The sequence below is a fragment of the Trichosurus vulpecula genome, chromosome 5 (assembly GCF_011100635.1).
Source record: "Trichosurus vulpecula isolate mTriVul1 chromosome 5, mTriVul1.pri, whole genome shotgun sequence".
NCBI lineage: Eukaryota > Metazoa > Chordata > Mammalia > Diprotodontia > Phalangeridae > Trichosurus > Trichosurus vulpecula.
This window is the reverse complement of record NC_050577.1, coordinates 252322772-252344146: the sequence shown is the minus strand read 5'-3', so window position 1 is coordinate 252344146 and position 21375 is coordinate 252322772. Positions and strand designations below refer to the sequence as shown.

The window sequence follows — 21375 nt, the reverse complement described above, 5'->3', positions numbered from 1 at the left end:
TTGTGCTCCAAGGAGTGATAATATGGGTCTACAGAGGATGCCAGGAGGAGGGTTACAGGTTCATTGGGTTTAGATCTGAAAGGAAACTTTGGGGTCATCGAATATAATCCCCTTCATTTTATCAATGATAAAACTGAGGCATAGGGGAATTAAATGACTTGCCCAAGGTGTCATAGGTAGTGTCAAAATTAGAATTTGAATCCAAGCCCTATTTCTTCCATGCTTCTTCAGATCCCATACTGATCAGAGGAAATAGGAGTGAATAGTGGTGGGTGGAGAATGTCTGCTGAAGGTGTCAAGGTAGATCTTTGCTGACCTGATATAAGTAATAGAAATGTCTACTTACTGAGTTTCTGGGACATATATCTAGGATTGGAGGGAAAGCCTTTCTAACTTGTCAAATATGAAAATGGTTACTTATTTCAAACGACAGAAACAAATGATACAGCTAGAAAGAAAGCATTTGCTGGGGATTGTGAAGTCTTAGGCAAGAAACTAAAAAAACCAGAAGTGATATTTTCATCATTGCTATCAATTAAATATAGAGACTTTAGAAGAGAAAAAGTAGTCTGACCAGGGCATCGGTTACCCTAATTTTAGGATGCAAAACAAATTCCTAATATAGATATTGCACATAAGAGGCATGTGATAAATATTCGTTGAATTTAATTTAATTGAACATTTGGGTAAGAAAATTTGAGAATAGTATTTAGATTTCTGGATAGACAATATGGATTATTATTGGTTTTTTTTTAGATGACCGTTGTTGGAAAAGAGCAGAGTGCACTTGATAAGAAGTATATAAAACACAAGATGTAATTGACATCTTGCAAATCTGGTCTTCTTCTTCTTCTTCTTCTTCTTCTTCTTCTTCTTCTTCTTCTTCTTCTTCTTCTTCTTCTTCCTCTTCCTCCTCCTCCTCCTCCTCCTCCTCCTCCTCTACTTCTTCTTTTTCTTCTCCTCCTCCTCCTCCTCCTCTTCTTCTTCTTCTTCTCCTCCTCCTTCTTCTTCTTCTTCTTCTTCTTCTTCTTCTTCTTCTTCTTCTTCTTCTTCTTCTTCTTCTTCTTCCTTCATTCTCAGAGAGGACCATGCCATCAGAAAGGTGATGCTATGACTTGCAAGTGAATTGGATTTAAGTGAGGAAGGGCTGTGCAAAGTCTCCAGCCTCACTTTCTCCTCCAGAGCCATCTGCGTCCAGTGGCAATGCATAAATCAGGGTGAGTGAAAATGGCCCCTGAGATGTATTCATTGGCCCTTTGGATGTATCTGTGAACTCAGCTCATCCAATGAATAAGGAACAAGGGTGAGGCCTCAAGAGTTCCAGGTTCAGAACATGAAGGAAGTTTAATATGGGATTGTAGGCAATGTTGTGAGTGTTATGGCTCCCTGTTAGGGTTTGTGTACTCTTTGGGAGTTTATGGCTATGGTCTATGGAGTTTGCATCAATAATTGTATAATGACACCTTAAACATTTAATAATTGTAAAGAATACTATGAGTAAGATACCAAAATACCCTGGGATTCATAATATATTTTTGTTGTTGTGGGCAAGAGAAATTTGATGAGCAAAAAAACACTGGTAACCTCTGGTCTTGGGTGAGGTATCCTGAGAATGACCAAGAAAGAAAGTACTTTATTAGGTCTCAAATTCCTCCATCCACAAAAGAAAGTTGGAGAAGATTCCAGAGATCAAACAGGCAATAGGGTGCTCAGACAAATCCACATCAAGAGTAATATTTAGTTGTGCAAATATCAAGGCCTAGATCAGATTAGCCTGGAGGTGATAGGGGCAAGACTTGTTATTTCAATGATACAGAGAACTTTCAGATGAGGGTCTCCCTCTCTGCCAATGCAAGTTGGCAAATCCTCTGTGACTTCTGGTCTTAGAGAGCTTTCTAGAGTAATGATAAGTTAGATGACTTACCTACGGTCACATAGCCAGTATGTATCAGAGGTGAAATTTGAACCCATCTTCTTGCCTCCAAGGCTAGCTCTCCATATGCTCTGCCAAATCACCTTTCAATAGTGTTTTAGACTAGCATTACATCAAAAGCATTAGACCAATATTAAATCATACCTTGCAAGCCATACAATATCTACCCTTTGTATCAATTCACCTATAGGGCTTTGTAGTTTTGTTGTTGTTGCTCAGTCATTCAGTCATGCCCAACTCTTCATGACCCCTTGAACCATATTTCTCCAGGCCCTTCTATCCTCCCTATCTCCCAAAGTCTCCAAATTCATATTCATCACTTCTATGACACTGTCTATACATCTCATCCTTTCCCATCCCCTTTTCCTTTTGTCTTCAATCTTTCCCAGCATCAGGGTCTTTTCCAGTGAGTCCTGTCTTCTCATTACGTGGCCAAAATATTTAAGCTTCAGCTTCAGTATTTGACCTTCCAGTGAATAATCTGAATTAATTTCTTTAAGTACTGGCTGATCTGATGTCCTTACTATCCAAAGGACTCTCAAAAGTCTTCTCTAGCACCACAATTAGAAAGCATCTATTCTGTAGTGCTCAGCTTTCCTTATAGTCTAGCTCTCACAGCCATACATTGCTACTGGAAAAACCATAGCTTTGACCATATGGATCTTTGTAAGCAAAGTGATGTCTCTGCTTTTTAATATGTTGCCTGGATTTACCATAGCTTTGCTTCCAAGGAGCATGCATCTTTTAATTTCATGGCTGCAGTCATTGTTCACAGTGATCTTTGAGGCCAAGAATATAAAACCTGATAATGCTTCCATTTCTTTTTCTTCTATTTGCCAGGAAATGATGGGACCAGTTCCCAAGATCTTAGGTGTTTTTTGATGTTAAGCCTCAAACCAGCTTTTACACTCTCCTCTTTCAACTTCATCAAGAGGCTTCTCAATTTCTTTTCACTTTCTGCCGTCAGGGTGGTATCATCTGCACATATGAGATTGTTGATATTTCTTCTGGCAACCTTAATTCTGGCTTTTGATTCCTCCAGCCTGGCATTTTGCAAGATGTACTCTACATAGAAGTTAAATAAATAAAGGGGCAACAAACAGCCTTGCACTCCTTTTCCAACCTTAAACTAATCAGTTGTTCCATGTTGGGTTCTAACTGCTGCTTCTTGACCTTCATATAGGTTCCTCAGGAGACAAGTAAGATGACCTGGTATTTCCATCTCTTGGAGGACTTGCCACATTTTGTTGTGATCCACATAAAGACTTTAGTGTAGTCAATGAAGCAGATGTAGATATTTTTCTGGAACTCCCTTGCTTTCTGTATGATTCATTGAATGCTGGCAATTTGGTTTCTAGTTCCTCTGCCTCTTCTAAAACAAGCCTGCTCTTCTGGTAATTCTCAGTTCACGTATTGCTGAAGCCAAGCTTGCAGATCTTAAGGACATGTAAAATGATTGCAATTGTTTGGTAATTTGAACATTCTTTGGCATTGCCCTTCTTTAGGATTGGGTCATGAGCCGATCTTTTCCAATGCGGTGGCCACTGCTGAGTTTTTCAAATCTGCTGGCATACTTTAACAGCATCATCTTTTAGGATTTTAAATAGTTCAGCTGGAATTCTGTCACCTTCATTAACCTTATTGTAAGCAATGCTTCCTAAGACCCACTTGACTTCCTTCTGCAGGATGTCTCACTGTAGATCAGTAACCACAACATTGTGGTTATTGGTGACATTAAGATTTTTCTTGTATAGTTTTTCTGTTTACTCTTGCCACCCCTTCTTATTCTCTTCTACTTCTGTTAAATATCTACCATTTTTGTCTTTCATCATACCCATTTTTGCATGAACTGGTCCCTTGGTATCTCTAATTTTTTTTTGAAGAGATCTCATCTTTCTCATTCTATTGTTCTCTTCTATTTCTTTGTATTGCTCATTTAAGAAAACCTTCTTATCTCTCCTTATTATTCTTTGGAATTCTGCATGCATGTCTTTCCCTTTTTCCTTTCCCTTTTCCTTTCACTTTCCTTCTTTCCTCAACTATTTGGTTTATCAGACATCCATTTTGCTTTCTTTCTCTTCTTTTTCTTTGGAATGTTTTTTGTTTCTGCCTCCTATACAATATTGTGAACCTCTGTCCATTGTTCTTCAAGCACTTTATCTGCCAGATCTAATCTTTTAAATCTGTTCATCACTTCTGCTCCACATTCATGAGAGATGTTATTTAGGTCATATTTACATGGTCTGATGGTTTTCCCTACTTTCTTCAATTTAAGTCTGGATTTCACAATAAGAAGCTAACGATCTGAGCCACAGCCAGCTCCAGTCTTTGTAGTAATCCCCTTTATAAAAGAGGCAAAGTGACTGCACTGTATCAGAGGGGCAAAGGATGTTACCTAGAACACTTCCGGAAAATTAATCTTTCTTTGCATAATCTATTCCTCAGACATGCCAACTCCACCTGCTTGGTACCCCCACCTCTATTCTGTTCCTTCCCTAGAACACCTACATCTAGTATCTTTTATTCTAGGCTAGAAATGTCCAGTTTCTAAAATGACAAGTATCTCCTCACTTGTGTGATCTCAGGAGTGGGAAATTAGATCTGCTTGAGAAGGACTCTATCCCTCTCTATAAAATGATTCGGAGCTGGCTTCAGTTCCAGTGTTTCTACAATCCTAGGATTTTTTCTAAGCTACCCTCCAAAATGGACATAGGTGATGTATTGAGTAATTGGCAAAGTCTGGGAATAGCTTCTCATAATCCCAACATGTACTACCTCCTTCTGCCATGGCCTGAAGATCACTGTACCCAAGACTCCTTGGTGAAATATCTGTTTGGATCCTTTCCTTGGCCTTTCTTGGTTCAGCTTTGGAGGTGTCAGTCCCAGTGGCAGTGGGAAGAGGTAAATGGGAGCCACTGATGTTGGAAGTGGGAGTCACTGCCCAAGTGTGAAGATGTCATTTCTATCACTAGTGTGGGGCTTTGGTGGGCTGATCTTGTTTTCTTCCCTTATTGCTGCTGTACCATCTCTCTCCGCTCTCCCTAGTGGTTTTCCCTTAAACCAGAGGTGAGGAACCTGTGGCCTCGAGGCCATGTGTGGCCTTCCAGGTCCTGAAGTGCAGCCCTTTGGGTGAATCCAATGGTGCCTGGGAGACACATTTTAAATAAGTAAGATGACAGGCAACCAGAGTCCTATGTGTAGAGGCAGATGGGATCATGAGCAACCAAACAGAAATCATTCTTCTGAGGGGCAGCTAGGTGGTGCAGTGGATACAGCACTGGCCCTGAAGTTAGAAGGATCTGAGATCAAATCTGACCTCAGGCACCTACTAACTGTGTGACCCTGGGCAAGTCACTTAAACCCAGATTGCTTCAAAAAAGAAAAATAAAAGGAACCTGGTTGGTGGAGTCCAGGATCTAGAGGATCTCCAGGGTTCCTTCCATCTCTAAATCTATAACCCTATTCATCCATGATCCTCTGACAGAGGACACAATGGTAAGGGGAGGCAGATTACATTCTGCAATGTGGCATCTAGGACAGGCAAAAGCAGGCTCACGTACAAGAGAAATCAAGTCACAAGCGAGTGTGGAGCATGGAGCATGGTGAGTCTTGGTTAATCTACATAAATAAGAACATTCACAGAAGAAAGCTGATGGGTCTGAAATGGACATTTTGATCTGTTTCTATGAAAAGTTTTATGCATCTTATGGGGCAGTTGGTTCTCTCCCTTTTGGGGGGAGGCATGGGTGGGTTACTCCTGTCGATGATCCTAAAGATGCCTTAGAGCAAATATGCTTACTTTATTTTGTGTCACGGACCCCTTTGGCATTCTAGGGAAGCCTATAGATAACTTCTCAGAATGTTTTAAAATGCTTAAAATAAAACACATAGGATTCTAAAGGAAACCCATTATATTGACACAGTTTCATACATCCATATATGTACATTTACGGTGTCCCAAAGGTCTTAGTGCAGTTTTAAGCCTTAGTAGCTCACACATACATGGGTGCATGTGTACATTTATGTGTACAGTGTATTTAACCTATGTAACACATGTGTTCATAAATGTAACATATATGCATGTTTGTGAAAAGTTCACAGAGCCTAGGTAAAGAGCTCTTGTGTTAGAGAATAAATCTTTCCCTGTGTACTGGCACCTAAAAGAGATCACTACCTACCCAGTAGCGTATTTGTCAGGAAACCAGTTTGCAAACTCTAGAGTACTATATATATGTGGGCTATTAACAATGAGAATTCACTTATATGTGGCACCAAGTTGTACAGTGTGCTTTGCTCACAGAAGCCCTGGAAAGTATGTGGTACAAGTATAATTTTTTCATTTTAAAGATGAGGAAAGTGAATACCCCAGAAACTAAGAGGTTTCCCATCAGCTAGTAATAATTGTCTCAAGTAGGGTTCAGGTCCAGCATTCTTTCTACAATACCATGTTTCTTTTGTCCCTGTCACCATTACCGTCATCATCTGATGTTTTCCCATGACTGCTCTCCAGATTTACTCCTCAGAGAACTAGACAGAGAAATATTCCCACATAATTCTGACATCTCAGGAATTCCTGCTTGCCCTAGCCCAGGAACTCTAGTCTGTAATTTTGAAGGATGAAATTTAAAGCGTAATTTCCAATTGTGCTTATCCACTTTGGTTGGCTGGGATTTCATACAGTATAAAGATGTCTGAAGTTGGTGCTTTCATTACAAACAAACAGCAACAACAAAAAGATGGGTACTAATTGTACTTTCTTTTGTTTCTGTTGCTAGTTAACATTTTTGTTCTCCACCCAATTTGCAGAAGACAACACAATTTTGTAAACCAGTAAGTCAAGTCGTTTCTGTTTTAAGCTGCATTTTACATATTTTACAAAATATTTTTCATTTAATTGGATGCTATCAACTGTGTACATCTTAGGAGATAATTCACTCCCCAAATTATCTATCTATATGAAGTAACAAAGTACTTGAAGTTAACTTTTAGTTGACCTTTGCTTAAATATTAGTAACAATTACATATGAGTCAAAACATGTATTGGGAGTTCTGGAAATGCCAGATGGAAAAATTTCTCTTTCAAGCTGTCTTTGAAGCCAGGAAGAAATGGATTCAAGTACTGTCTTTGGTACATTCTGACTGTGTGACCATGGACAAATCACTTAACCTCTCTGTGTATTATGCTATACTAGCCTTGTCAAACTCAAATAGAAACATATCTCTGCCAGCTTCATATTGACTTAGAAAACCACAAATTAATGTTATCTATGTTGCATTTTATTTAGCCGAACATTTCCCAATTACATTTCTCAATTACACCAGGGAGTTTTGCCAGCCACTTTGAAACGTGCTAATTTGACCCCTCTGCTCTACATAGCTCTCTAAAACTATACATTTCAGACAAGGTACTAACCTACAATGGTAGATTTAGTTTTCTTATATCAAGGAATACCAATTCCATTGTGTATTATTCTATAAATGGAAAGTTTACTGAACTATCACCATAATAAAATATCTTCATAGAAATTAGATCTGGCAAAATAGTTTCTAGACCCAGGGCAGAACAATGATTTTGTGCCCAAGTAGCTCTTGGGTATACACTTGTGTACTGTCTTGTTCTTGACACAGCAGGGTCAAAAGTCAGAAGGAGGCAGTGGGGATTTGAGGGCATTAGGGTGAGTCAGGGCAGTACATGCAGGACTCCAGAATAAAAAGAACTAAACTTCTGGGAAGTAGCTTAAGTTCTGGCAGAGTTTTCATTTTTCTGAACTCTCTAATCTTGGACAGATGCTGTTGGTTTTGAACTCAGACCAGCAACTCTGCCTCACCCCTGGTTAGAGTCTCTTGGATATCAGGACCCCACAATCTCTGGGCAAAGAGACAAGCCTGGATTTTGGATTTAATCTCTCCTCTCTTCTCAGTGAAGATTATTATTCACCTACTTGGGAATTTTTCCTGATTGGTGGCACGTGCTAATCCTTCCTTGGGTAGCACATGACATTATTGTTCCAGCTCCACAGCAGACAACTTACAGCTGTGATGACAAGATAGCGTGCCACACAGACATCCCCTCCCCCTGCCAAGTAAAAACTTCTAGAGACTTCAGAGCTATGTCAGAAGTTGGCTAAGACATCTCAGTAACTAGCCAGTACATAGGGAACCGCCCAAAGTAGCCAATTTGCAGAATTACAGATTTTCTGAGTTGGGAAGGACCTCAGACTGTTTTGTCTAAGCTGTATATGAATAAGAATCCCTTCTATACCACATCTAAGAAGTGGTCATCCACCACCTGCTGAAACATTGTGAGGGAAACGGAATCTCTCAAGGCAATCCATTGAGCTCTTAATAGTTCTAATTTAGCAGTATTTAAAGTGTGGTACTGGGTGGCTTAATGGATAGAGGGCTGGGCCTGGAGTCAGGAAGACCTGAGTTTAAATCTGGCCAGACACTCACTAGCTGCTGTGTGACCCTGGGCAAGTCACTTAACTCTGCCTCAGTTTTCTCATCTGCAAAATGAGCTGGGGAAGGAAATGGCAAACCACTCTAGTATCTCTGTCAAGAAAATCCCAAATGGGGTCATGAAGAGTCAGACACAACTGAACAACCACAAAGACTGGTCCTGGAACCCCTGGGAGTCTCTGAGATCCTTTCAACTATTAATTTTTATAGTTTAACTATTAAATTTCTAATGTAACATATTTAAATTTGTAATATAGTAAATATCAACATGTGTAAACCACATAAACAAAAGTCTTCAGTAATTTTTAAGTCTAAAAGGATCTTGAGTCCAAAAAGTTTGAGAATCATCGTTCTAATTCTTAGGAAGTTTTTCCTTTCCTCAAACTGAAATCTTCCTTTTTGTAACTGCATTTGCATCTGCCCTCTGGAACCAATCAGAATAAGTCTAATTACTTTTACACATGATAGTTCTTCAAGTACTGAAATAGTACAGCTATTATGTCTTCCTATATCTTATCTTTTCTAGGCTAAATCATCCTTAGTTCTATTAGCTGAGATGTGAATACTATGTCTTAAATCCTTTCATTACTCTGGTTGTACATTTCTAAGCGGGCTCCAGTTTTCTAATGCCCATCCGAAAGTGTAGCACTTAGAATTGAATATGGTACTAGACATGAGCTGTGACTTGGGCAGATCCTGAGGGGTTTCCTATTGTTGTCCTTCTAGACCCTATTCCTTAAGGTAGCCTAGGAAACGTTCGTTCTTGTTGGTCATCATGTTGTAATAATGACTCATTTTGTACTCACATTCTAATTACCCACCACCCCCAGAACTTTTTCAAGACAACTGTTGTCTAGCCATGACTCCCCTGACCTATATAATTCTGGAGTTGATTTTTTAAAAATCCAAATTTAGAACTTTACAAGATATTGTGATTAAATTTCATCAGATTAGACCCAGTTCATTGTTCTAGTATGTCAAGATCTTTTTGGATCCATACTCCAGCATCTATCATGTTTCCTATAACTCCCAGTTGCATGTCATCCACATACTTGACAAAGATGCCATTCATACCTTTATCCAAGTCACTGACAAAATGTTGGACAGTACACAGTCCCAAAGTGCTCCACCGCTCTCCAAGTCCATGTCAAACTATTAGCTACCACTCTTGACCCAATCCATCAACTTCTTCTGAGTCCAACTAACTGTGCTATCATCTGTAACACAGTGGCTGCCGACCTATGTGTGGTTTTCCAGGGTAGGGGTGGGGCACTAAGGTTTTTGGGATGGGGCTATGTACATGAATCCATAAATGGCCAAAAATTTCTCCTAAAAATGGAAAAATATATAAATATCTCATACACAGAGGTGTATTGCTGTTTTTCAAATATATGTAAATATTTTGAATAATAACATATTCATTGAAAAGAATGACTAAATTCATGGCTTCTTGTCATTATTACTCTCTCTAGGTTCCTCTACCAATTGGATACTCTTTCTTACTCTCCATTGCTGGCCTCTTACTCTCCATCTCCTGCCCCCTAACTGTGGCTGCAGTCAGTGGCTCTATCCTGGGCTCTCTTCTCTCTCTGAACTCTCTTCTGTGTACTAGACTTCCTATTAGTGCCCAGAGGTGCAATTATCCTCTCCACGCAGAGGATTCCCAGATCTATATACCTAGTCCCCATTTCTCAAGGGAGCTCCAATTTCGTATTGCCAATTACCTATTGGACATTTCAGACTACATATCCCACCAATATCTCCAGCTAAACATGCAGAATTCATTCTGTTACCTCCCAAACCCATTCAGCTTCTGAAGTTTCTTAGTTTGGAGTGGGGAGGGGAGCACTGTTCTTTCTGCTCTCAGTTTTACAATTTCAGAATTCTCCTTGATTTTTCACTCTCCCTCACCCCATATATGTAATCCATTGTTTGATATTGCCATTTCAGCCTCCACCACATTTCTCTTATCCTTCCCTTCTCACTACTCGCACATCTGCCAATTGAGTTTAGTCCTTCATGACCTCTTGCCTGAATTAGTTCTGTGATCTCCTAATTGGTTTCCCTGGCTCAAATCTCTCTCTACTCCCAATCATCTTCCACAAAACTGCCCAAATCTTTTTTTTTAAGTGGCAATCTGACCATGTCCCCCCTCTACTCCAATGTATTCCAGTGACTTCTTATTGCATCTAGGATCAAATGTAAACATCTAGGGTTAGTTTAAAAAACCCTCTGTAATCTTATCCGATCTAGGTTTCAAACATTATTATGGATTATATTCCATACTTTTATATAATTTTATTTTATATTATAATATTATTAATTAGTATGTAACTTTATTATGTATAATATTGTATATTATACCTTAGTATGCCTTCTGAATGTTATTATATATTATCATACCACCTTATTGCAATTATGTTATTATATCATATACTATTATACTACCTTATTGTATATTATATCTTTATATCATATACTATTATATTGCCTTATTACACATAATAATAATATTCTTATTATATATTACTATACAGCCTTGTTACATATTACTCCCTTCCTACACTCAGTCCAGCCAAATTGGGCTTCTTGTTATTCCTTTTCCATGGCTCCCCTTCTCCTATTTCTATGTCTTCGCACTGGTTGGCTTTCCTCCAGGTTTGGAATGCATTTCTTACTCATTTCTGCCTCCTAAAATCCCTTACTTCCTTCAGGATTCAGCTCAAGCGCCGTCTTGTACAGAAGGCCTTTCCTGATCCACTCTATTGCAGATGCCTGCCTTTCCTTCCTGAATGTCCTTCTATTTCCTTTGTATGTATTCCATAGATAGTCATCTGTGTACATATTGCCATTCCTTATAGAATGTAAAGGTAAGGATGAGTTGGTTTTTGTCTGTATCATTAGTGGCCAGCTAAATGGTTGTTGGTTGTTGATTGAGAATGTAGTTTTTCAATTCATATAATATGTCATATAATAAGTCAATGTCAATGTCATATAATAAGAGGGGATTTGGAGGTTTGTGTGTTTCTTTGTTTTTTAGACTTTTAAATGGTGTCTACCTACTAGAAAAGGTTGGGAGCCAGTGATCTAGTTCACATCTTTTCATCCTGAACACAAGAATAGTCTGAGTGACTCTATCAAATGCTTCACTGAAATCTAAGTATACCATATCTTATGTACCGGCCTAATTCCCCTGTCAAAAAAAGAAAATGAAGTCAGTTGTGTGACCTCTTCTTAATGAAGTCAGGGTGACTCTTATGGATTCCAGCTTCCCTTTCCAAATGTTCACAAGCTACCCTTTTAATGAGATATGGGAAGATTTTTACTAGGAACATCCACCAGCCTGATGATTTCATTCTCTTCTCCTTTAGAATTCAGCAATATTTGCATCCTCTAGTCCTGTGGCACCTCACCCATTCTCCACAAACTTTTGAAAGTCACCTGCATGTATCTTTCTATAGTCCCTCCATAGTGAACCTACCAAATGGCTTTTCATCTGGTTTCTTTAAACACACACACACACACACACGCACAAATGTGTGCACACAAAACAACATTTTTTATAGACACCACTTTTTATAGATCCCATTGTAACCCTTGGGCTATCCATCTCCTTTTCTCCATTTTTGTTATGTGACAGATACACCCTCTTTATCAGTCTGACCTGACTTTATTGATAGAAAGGAGTGTGGTGCAGTCAGGGCTGTGCTAAAGCCAGCTCAGACTGGCTTGTAAGAGCCAATTATTAAATTTGCAGTCTGAGCCCTTTACACCTTGGAAACAGGCAAATGCTACAGATCCAGACTTGATTTATTGTTTTGTTGAATGTCTAGACTTAAGGAAGTGATGGAGAAAATTTTAATAATATGAATTAAACTTGAAAGAGTGATGTGCATAGATTCCTTCCCCTTTTTCCTCCTCTCCCTTTCACCCTCCCCATCGCTGATTATTAAGTGATTCACCACCCTGCCCCTCAGTGGAGTGGAAAGTGTTCTGACCTTGGAGTCACAGGACCTGAGTTTAAATCCTACTCTACTCACTACCAATGGGACTTTGGGTAAGAAATTTCATCTTTCTGGCTCTCTATCTGTAAGATGGGGGGTTGGCCTATTTGGCCTCTAAGTTCTCTTTCAAGTCTTGATCTATGATCCTCTGATCATAGTGGTGGTTCAGCCATCATATCACCTGTTCTGTCATTACTTTGAGCTGTACTTCATCTGGGGCTGGCGACATGAATTTACTGAAAAGAAAGCTCGGCTCTCTCTTATTATCTCTTCACTGATCTTGGGTTTCAACTCCCAATAATTTGTTTTGGTTCTCCTTGTCACAACACAAATTCGTGATGGGAGAGGAAATAAGCAAAGTAAGTGGAGTTGGTCAGTCATAAGAATTTATTAAATGATTACTAGATGCCAAGTGCCATGCTAAAGTGAAAGTAAAGTGAAAATGACTTCAAAGAGCTCACATTTGAAAGGAAACACCATGTGAAAAATTGTAAATGCAAGACACATACAGTGTAAATGGGGAGTGATCTGAGAGTGAAGGCTGGAGGAGATTGTTGGAGGGAGAGGTCACAAAGAGTCTTTTGTCAAGAGTGGCATTTGAATTGAGTTTTGAAGGAAGCTAGGCAAGTGAGGATACAGAGATGAGGGAGGACATTCCCAGGAATGGGTATCAGCCACCGAAAAGGATCTGAATGTTGAGAAGGAATGGGATGTATGAGGAAGGGCAAGAAGGCTAGGGTTGTCATAGAGTGTGTCAAGTGGAGTAAAGTGACAGAAGGTAGGAAGAAGCCAGCTTGTGAAAGGATTGGACCAGACAAAACGATTTTATATTTGATCTTGGAGGTAGTAGGGAGCCACTGGAGTTTAAACCCAGCCTCAGATACTTCTTAGCTGTGTGGCCTGGTCAAGTCACTTCATCTTATTTGCCTCAGTTTCCTCATCTATAAAATGAACTGGAGAAGGAAATGGCAAATCACTCCAATATCTTTGCCAAGAAAACCTCAAATAGGGTCATGAAGAAGTCAATTAGCCCAGTTTACCTCAGTTTCCTCAACTGTAAAATAAGCTAGAGAAGGAAATGGCAAGCCACTCCACCAAGAAAACCCCAAGTAGGGTCATGGAGAATCAGACACAACTGAAATGACTAAACAACAAAAGGAGTTGGTTGACTTGGGGGAGGGGTGACCTGTGTTTTAGGGAAGATCATTTTGGTAGCTGGGTGGAGGATAAACTGTAATGGAGAGAGACTTGAGGCAGGGAGACCAACTAGAAGGTTATTGCAAGAGTTCAGACGAGAGAGGTTGAAGGCTGAACCAAAAAAGCAATTATTTGAATGGAGAGAAGGGGGACAGATCTGAGAGATGTCTTGAGGGTAGAAGAGAGAAGACTGGGGAATAGAATGCAAGTAAGAAGTTGAGATTGACACTAGATTGTGAGCCTGAGTGACTGGGAAGATGGTGGTACCCTGGACAGTACTAGGGAAGCCTTGAAGAGGGGTGGGCTTTGTAAGAAAGATAATGAGCTCAATGTTGGATGAGTTTGAGATATCAGTTAGCATCATCCATCCACTTGATATTTCTCTTATAAGCCTCAATGTAGCTAAAAAGCCATTTTATATTCTCTTTAGCATTCATTACCAACCTCTACTCATTCTGGGATTTAGTGCCTTTGCTGTTACCTTTACACAATTGTCTCCCTCTTTCATATTCATATTTCACCTTGTGCCTCAGTTCTATCTTCTACACAAGTTTTTTCAAAGTTGGAATTGATAAATGAGCAGAGCTCTAAGAAGCATTTTTGCATCTGAGGCAAGTGTTGCAAATGTTGTCCTCAAAATAGAACTTTAAAGATAAATTCAGTTGGAAGGGGGAGGCATGACAGTGGGAAAGAGATTCCCCAGGGCCCTCCCGGGCCAGTGGTATCAAACTCAATCAGAAAAGGGATCCACTAATTCCTACATAAGGATCCCTGGTGGGCTACATACTTAGTTTTAAAATGTAATATTATCCATGTTTTGTTATATTTTTATTTATTTTGTTAAATATTTACCAATTACATTTTAATCTGTTTTGGACAAGTACTTGAGAGTGCTGTGGACCATGAGGGCCAGTAGGCTATATCTTTTTTTTTTCCAGTGGGTTACTGAATACTTTTATTCTGCACATAGGAACCACAAAGGATCTGGCCTGTGGGCTCATTGGGGCTGCATCACAAGTACATGGCTCTGCACATCAACACCAGGGTTGGGGGTGAGAACAGATGATTCTATCCCAGTCACAAGATGATAAGGGTTTTCCAGCAGAGAGTCAGATGATCAGGTAGTTTCTGGTGTAAGACAGTTCTAACAAAGCAGTAAGAACATCACGGTAAGGTGGGAGAGGGAAGTTAAGCAGCAGAGGCCCTTGCCACCAAAACAAAACTTGGTCTAGTACTTAGTGCTACCCATTCATAGGACAGGAGTGGACTTCTACAGAGGTGACTGGTGCCTGCAAGCTCATAGGCCTCCTGGCCACAGAGCTTACTTGGCCCGAGGGTTTCTGAAATTTCTTTCAGCAAATTTAGCCTTGCTGCCCAGTTCTCCCTCAGTTCTGAGAAGCTGGTTATACTTGGCCAGACACTCAGATCGGCAGGGGGCACCAGTCTTGATCTGCCCAGTGCAGAGGCCCAGCACCAGGTCTGCAATGATAGGAATGACAGGAAACCATTACTCCCCACCCATTGGACTGGGCCAGCTTGCATACCTGGAGAGATTCAGTCACGGAGCCAATCTGGTTTACCGTGAGGAGGAGGCAGTGGCAGGCTTTCTCATTCACAGCTTTTTCAAAAGCTTGGGATTGGTCATTGTGAGATCATCCCCTACCATCTGGATGCCCACAGTAGCAGTGGAATCCTTCCAAGCTCCCCAATCATCCTGATCAAAGGGATCTTCAACAGATACCACTGGGTGGTCTTTAATGAAGCTCTTGTAGAGGTCCCCAGGCTCAGAAGGGGCGATATATCTGCTGGAATCATCAGGATACTTGAAGTCCAGGTCATATTTCCCAGATTGGAAGAATTCTGAGGCAGCAACATCCATGCCAATTATGACATTATCACTATAGCCAGCCTTACAAATAGCAGTCTTTAGCAGGTCTAGACCTTCTTTATTCTCCAGGATGTTAGGGGCAAATCCATCCTCATCTCCTACTTTGGTGGCATCCTGTCCATATTTATGCTTAATCACACTCTTCAGGTTGTGGTAGACCTCAGCTCCAATGTGCACAGTCTCCTTAAAGTTTGCTGCTCCAACAGGGAGGATTATGAACTCCTGCATGGCCAGCTTGTTACCAGCATGGAAGCCACCACTGATCATGTTGAAGGCTGGAACTGGTAGGATGACTTCATCATGGCTTGCAAGGTCAGCAGTATGGCCATATGGGGAGATACCTTTCTCAGCAGCTCCGGCCTTACAAACAGCCAGAGATACTCCCAATATGGCATTTGCTCCAAATTTAGATTTGTTCTCGGTGCTGTCCATTTCTATCATCAATTTGTTGATCTTCTGCTCCACAACTTTCATTTCTTGCTGACCAAGGTCAGGGCAATAGTTTTATTGATGTGCTCAACTGCTTTTCAGACACCCTTCCCCATGTAGCGGGTCTTATCATTGTCTCAGAGCTCCAGGGCTTCATGGATACCGGTAGAAGCCCCACTGGGCACAGCTGCTCGGAAAAGACCCTTTTCAGGGTAGAGATCAACTTGAACAGTGAGGTTTCCATGAGAGTCAAAGATCTCTCTTGCCTGGATCTTGTAAATAGACATGTTGAGTTTCTGGGTGGGACTTCCTCTGCTGGGCTCAGAGAACAGAGGCCGAGGGGTCTACCTACACCAAGAGGGAGCATTAAATGGGACTAGGCTATGTCTTTAATGCTTCTCTATTGGGCCACTGCTCTGGAGTCTGCCACTGCAGAGGGTACAAGGTGAAGCTAGAATGGAATAAAGCTCAATAAAGTTGTATTCCAGTGGTAGAGGGCAAAGAGAAAGATAAGGGATGCCGCGTGATAGCTTTCAGTGTAAATAACTATTTTTGCTAATTGAATGCTAAATTCAGGTGTTTCTATTGACATATGGGGCTAGTACTACATTTCGGAGCCCTGGAGAAAAGCCTAGGGCTCCCCATCCTAGTTTCTTGCTCCGCTGGTGATTTCCCTGTGGATAAACATCAGTTTCATTATACAGTTCTGCCTTTTCTTCCTCATCTCATTTAGCTCTCTTCCAGTCTTCAGAATTTGACTCTTTGAAAGCTTTTTATCCATCTAGGGCCCAATTCCTCTGTAGAATTGCAGGCTCTGGCTCCCGATTAACCTCCTCTCTGAACCATTTAAAAGCATCCTCTCCTGGCTTTCCTCTCCTCTACCACAAATTCAAAGATGCGTTGATCACTTGTTCCCAAGGTTCGCATCATTTCTACTTTGGCAACCCATTCTTCTTTGTTGGCTGGAATCAGGTCTGGAAACACTGTTCCCCTTGCTGCGTCCTTCAGCTTTTGAAGGATGAAATTTTCATTTGCTTTTTACTAAGTACATTGAGAACCTTAAGGAATTATACAAATGTAACTAATCAGTAATATTGTGATTAATGCAAGTCATATATTTATATTAACTACTTCATTTTTGATAATAAGAAGTGGAGACAGACAGATATAGATCCCGGCAGATATTTATGTACTTGAAGTTGGCTGTCACTATCACATCATCCTTCTGTGCCTTGTTTATTATTCCTTTTCCAAACTCTCTTTGGTCCACATATTTGTAATATATTCTCATAGTGAATTAATTTTTCTCCCTGTTCATCTTGAGAAGGGGCCTGACCATCCTGCTATCACAACACCAATCTCTGACCAACTGCTATCGATGGGTGGGCAAGCCCAACTGCATCCCACACTACTGGCCCTGCTTCCTTCCTCAGGCTCCACAGCTATCATCCAAAGGAGCAATCCTCATGATGAAGGTCCCTACCCTCCCACCATCACCAACAGTCAACCAGTTGCCATCAATGGGGCAGTAAGGTATCCTGAGGGAGACCTAGGAAGCAGCAGGTACCAGAGAGATCAAGTCACTGATACTATCTCTACCTCCATTTTTCCCTCAGACTCCAGTAGAAGGAGCCTTGAGTCCAAGTGGTCTTAGAATAGTGGCACTACTCTTCCCCTCCGGTCAGCCCTACTTCCTACTGTCCCCCACTAGCCACCATTCAGGGAAGCAGCCTTGTGAAGGTGTAACCTGGCAACTGTCTTTGTAGGTTGTAGCATACCCTACCCCCTCAGTACTCATAGCTGCTGAAAAAGAAAGTTCTTGATGTAAAGTCTTTGCCACTGCCAAATGGCTATGGTTTTATCAATAGAAATGCCACAAAAGATGCATTACAGTCTGCTTTGCCGCTGCACCCCAAGGACCCCTGGGCTTTCTGATTTGCAGCTGGAGCCTCCTGGAAATGTTATTTCCCCCATTAGAATGAATGCTTGAGAACAGTGACTGCCTTGCTTTTCTATCTCTAGCTTCAGTTCTCCATTCATTCATTCCTCACTGTAATGCTTTACATTATGCTTTCCTTCTTAGGTTCCTGGATTTCTCCACATGAGAATAAATTATCAATACGCAATGCTGTTCTACCCACCCTGTTTGACCCATTCTTTTCTTTTTTTTTTGAAAAATAATAATTTCCATAATTCCATTCCAGGCATGAGTGCCATCCCACTAACTCTCAGTAGTACCTATAAGGTCAAAATTGCCTTATCGCATTAAGATTTCTAGTTCTTCCCATTAATTGCCCATGTGTTATACATTTAATATACACCTGAAACCTTGGGTTTTTATTCTCTCCTGTGTGTTATCGACCTTTTCCTTCAGCTATCCTTCTTCCTCTGTTGTAATTTGCTAATCTCTATGGCTTCTGGAGTTACAGTTCAACACTGCTTCCCTTCCCAACCCCATTTCCATTTTCAGTTTAAATTCTTCTTGATCATATTCACAAGACTACTGGGAAAATATTTTTATTGGCCATCATTGGATTCACTGCATTCCTGGCCAAGAGCCTGTCACTCTATTTTAAGCTGTGGTTCAGAAATCTAAATCCTATTTGGAATGAATTAGTCTGTGTAGATGTGGTTACCAGCCTGTCCTCACTTATTTAGTTATGTATGCCTGTTAAATCCAACCTTTAGTTAAGGCTGGGATGTTGTGCTAGGCTCTTTAGAATGCACTCAGTCCAAGTTCTTGGGGGCTAGTTGCATGATAGAGGGGAGCTGGTACAACATAGCAGCTTGATACCTAATTCATCCTCACCACCCAAGCTCTGTACTACTTTTAACCATAGGAAAGGGTGTCAGTGAGCCTCCTTTTCTACTATCCTTCCATTTACTGTCTATCCCATCACTCATCTTTTTCTTACTCTCAAGTTTAGATTTCCAGGTGTCTAGATACAAGTCCTAGCTTTGGTGCACTTAGGGGTTATCTACATACTTTGTGAACTTGGTACTCGTTCAGATAGAGTGAGTATCTTGAAGAAACCATTTTATTCTAGCAGTAGCTAAAATAATTGAAGAGCTCACCCTCCTTTTTTTGAATAGTGACCCAGGAGACCAAGATCCTATGAAGAAATTCAGTGAGGACCTTAGCCTAAATATAATTGGCTCTCCCCTCATCATTGTGGTAGAGGAGAGGAAAGCCAGGTGAGGATGCTTTTAAATGGTTTCAGAGAAGAGATTAGTCAGGAGCCAGAGCCCACAATTCTAGAGAGGAATTGGGCCCCAGATGGATAAAAAGCTTTCAAAGAGTCGAATTCTGAAAACTGGAAGAGAGCTAAATGAGATGAGGAAGAAAAGGCAGAACTGTATAAAGAAACTGATGTTTATCCACAGGGAACTCACCAGCGGAGCAAGAAACTAGGATGGGGTGCCCTGGGCTTTTCTCCAGGGTTCCAAAATGTAATACTAGCCCCATACACCAATAGAGAGAAACACCTGAATTTAGCATTCAGTTAGCAAAAATAGTTATTTACATTGAAAGCTATTCTATTCCTATAATCACTAGAGATTGGTTGACCAGTGTAGCACCACCCAACCATCATGTGCAATTGAGGGAAGATAATAATAGTAATAGATGACATTTATACTGCACTTTAAGGTTTGCACAGGTGCAGTATCTCATTTGCCCATCAATAAAACTCTTTGAGGTTGTAGGTGCTTTTATTATTCCAATGTTATAGATGATGAAGATGAGCCTCAGAGAGGTTAAGTGATTTTTTCAAAGTTACACAGCTGGTAAATATTGTGGTCAGGATACAAATCTAGGTTTTTCTGGCCAGGGTTCTATTCACAATGCCATGATGCTCTTGGTACTGTCGTAGGCATTCTTAACTTAGTCTCATGCTGCTTCCAGCTATGGATCCCAGTCAAACCCTATCCCAGAGCTTAATAGAGCTCCCTATCAAGTATAAGAGCTGTCATCATGTATTTAAGGTTAATGAGGTTGAGAAGTTGCCACCACATCTGGAGACCATCTTGGCCATGCAAATGCACTCATTGACTAGACAAGATATGGTAGCCCTGAAAATGTCTCGGAGAAGAACCAATCAATCAATAAACATTTACCAAGTGCCTACTATATGTCAGGTAGGCACTGTGTTAAGTTTCATCTTAGAAGAAAAGTTTCATCTAATTTACTTTCTGGAGTCACAATTCTATGCATCAACTGTACCTCAGACACAATTACCCTTGACTTCTGGCAGTTGCAACTGAAACAAAATAACAGCTGTTGTCTCTGGGCATGTATGTGCCTCTATCTATCTATCTATCTATCTATCTATCTATCTATCTTTCTGTCTCTTATCTTTATCTTTCTACCTTTCTCAATCTCTCCCTCATCTCTCTCTCTTTCTCTCATTTTTCTCTCTCTCCTCTCCTTTCCTCCTCCTCTTCCTCCTCCTCCTCCTCCTTTTCCTCCTCCTTCTCCTCTTCCTTTTCTTCCTCTTCTTCTTCCTCCTCCTCTTCCTTCTCTTCCTTTTTCTTCTTCTTCTTCTTCTTCTTCTTCTTCTTCTTCTTCTTCTTCTTCTTCTTCTTCTTCTTCCTCTTCTTCTTCTTCTTCTTCTTTTCTCTATCTCTCTCTCTCTCTCTCTCTCTCTCTCTCTCTCTCTGTCTGAAATGTATTGGCCTAGGCATTCACACACAACAAGGACCAATACTTTGCTGGAGCTCCCATGGCAATCTCTATGCTCTTTTAAGTTTCACCCTCCATGTTGTGTTTGGTAGGCAAAAAGGGAGCAGGCCTTAAGTGAAATAGTACTTCCCTGCGGCTAAATGACTATAGACTAATTCCACCCTAAATCACTGTAACACCCAAATGACAAGTACTTAGTAAGTTCCAAATAAGAACAATGTACCATAGCAAACCCCTGGAATACATAGCCCTTAGACTTGGGATCCCACCAAAACTGATATTGATGGATAGATCATAGGAAATCAGAGGAGTCAACAATAGTTGAGCTTTCACAAGGCAGAGGCAGCCATTGAAGAGATCACAGTCATTCAGACTATGAACACCATTGGTGGGATCATCATAGAATGCAGGCCCCCACAGCCTTCACCCAGTGCCTTGAACATAGAACATATTCAATAAACATTTGTGGAATGAATAAATGATTAACCAAACTTCAAGAACACTGGCATCACCAACTTTCCATTTGTCTTGATTAGGCTTACTAATTTTCTAATCACTTCTAAACTCCACACACAGTTTAATTTACTTACCTCTTCCCCCCTCTCTCTTTCCCCTCCCCCATTCCCAGGATCCTGATGAATCTTATCTTTCTACACACGGACCCAGAATTCTCGCACACCCTCCCTCCTCTTTTGTAGCTTCAGTACTATTCCTTTCCTCTCATTTTTATGATAGTGTTTTATGTTCTGTTGTCTCTTGCTCTAGAGACTCTGCTTTACTTTTT

General features: G+C 40.6%; 1 pseudogene; it reads right to left on the bottom strand.

Annotated features, from left to right (window-relative positions):
• Nucleotides 1–14914: 14914 nt before the first annotated feature.
• LOC118852148 lies at nucleotides 14915–16197 on the bottom strand (annotated as a pseudogene).
• Nucleotides 16198–21375: the final 5178 nt, after the last annotated feature.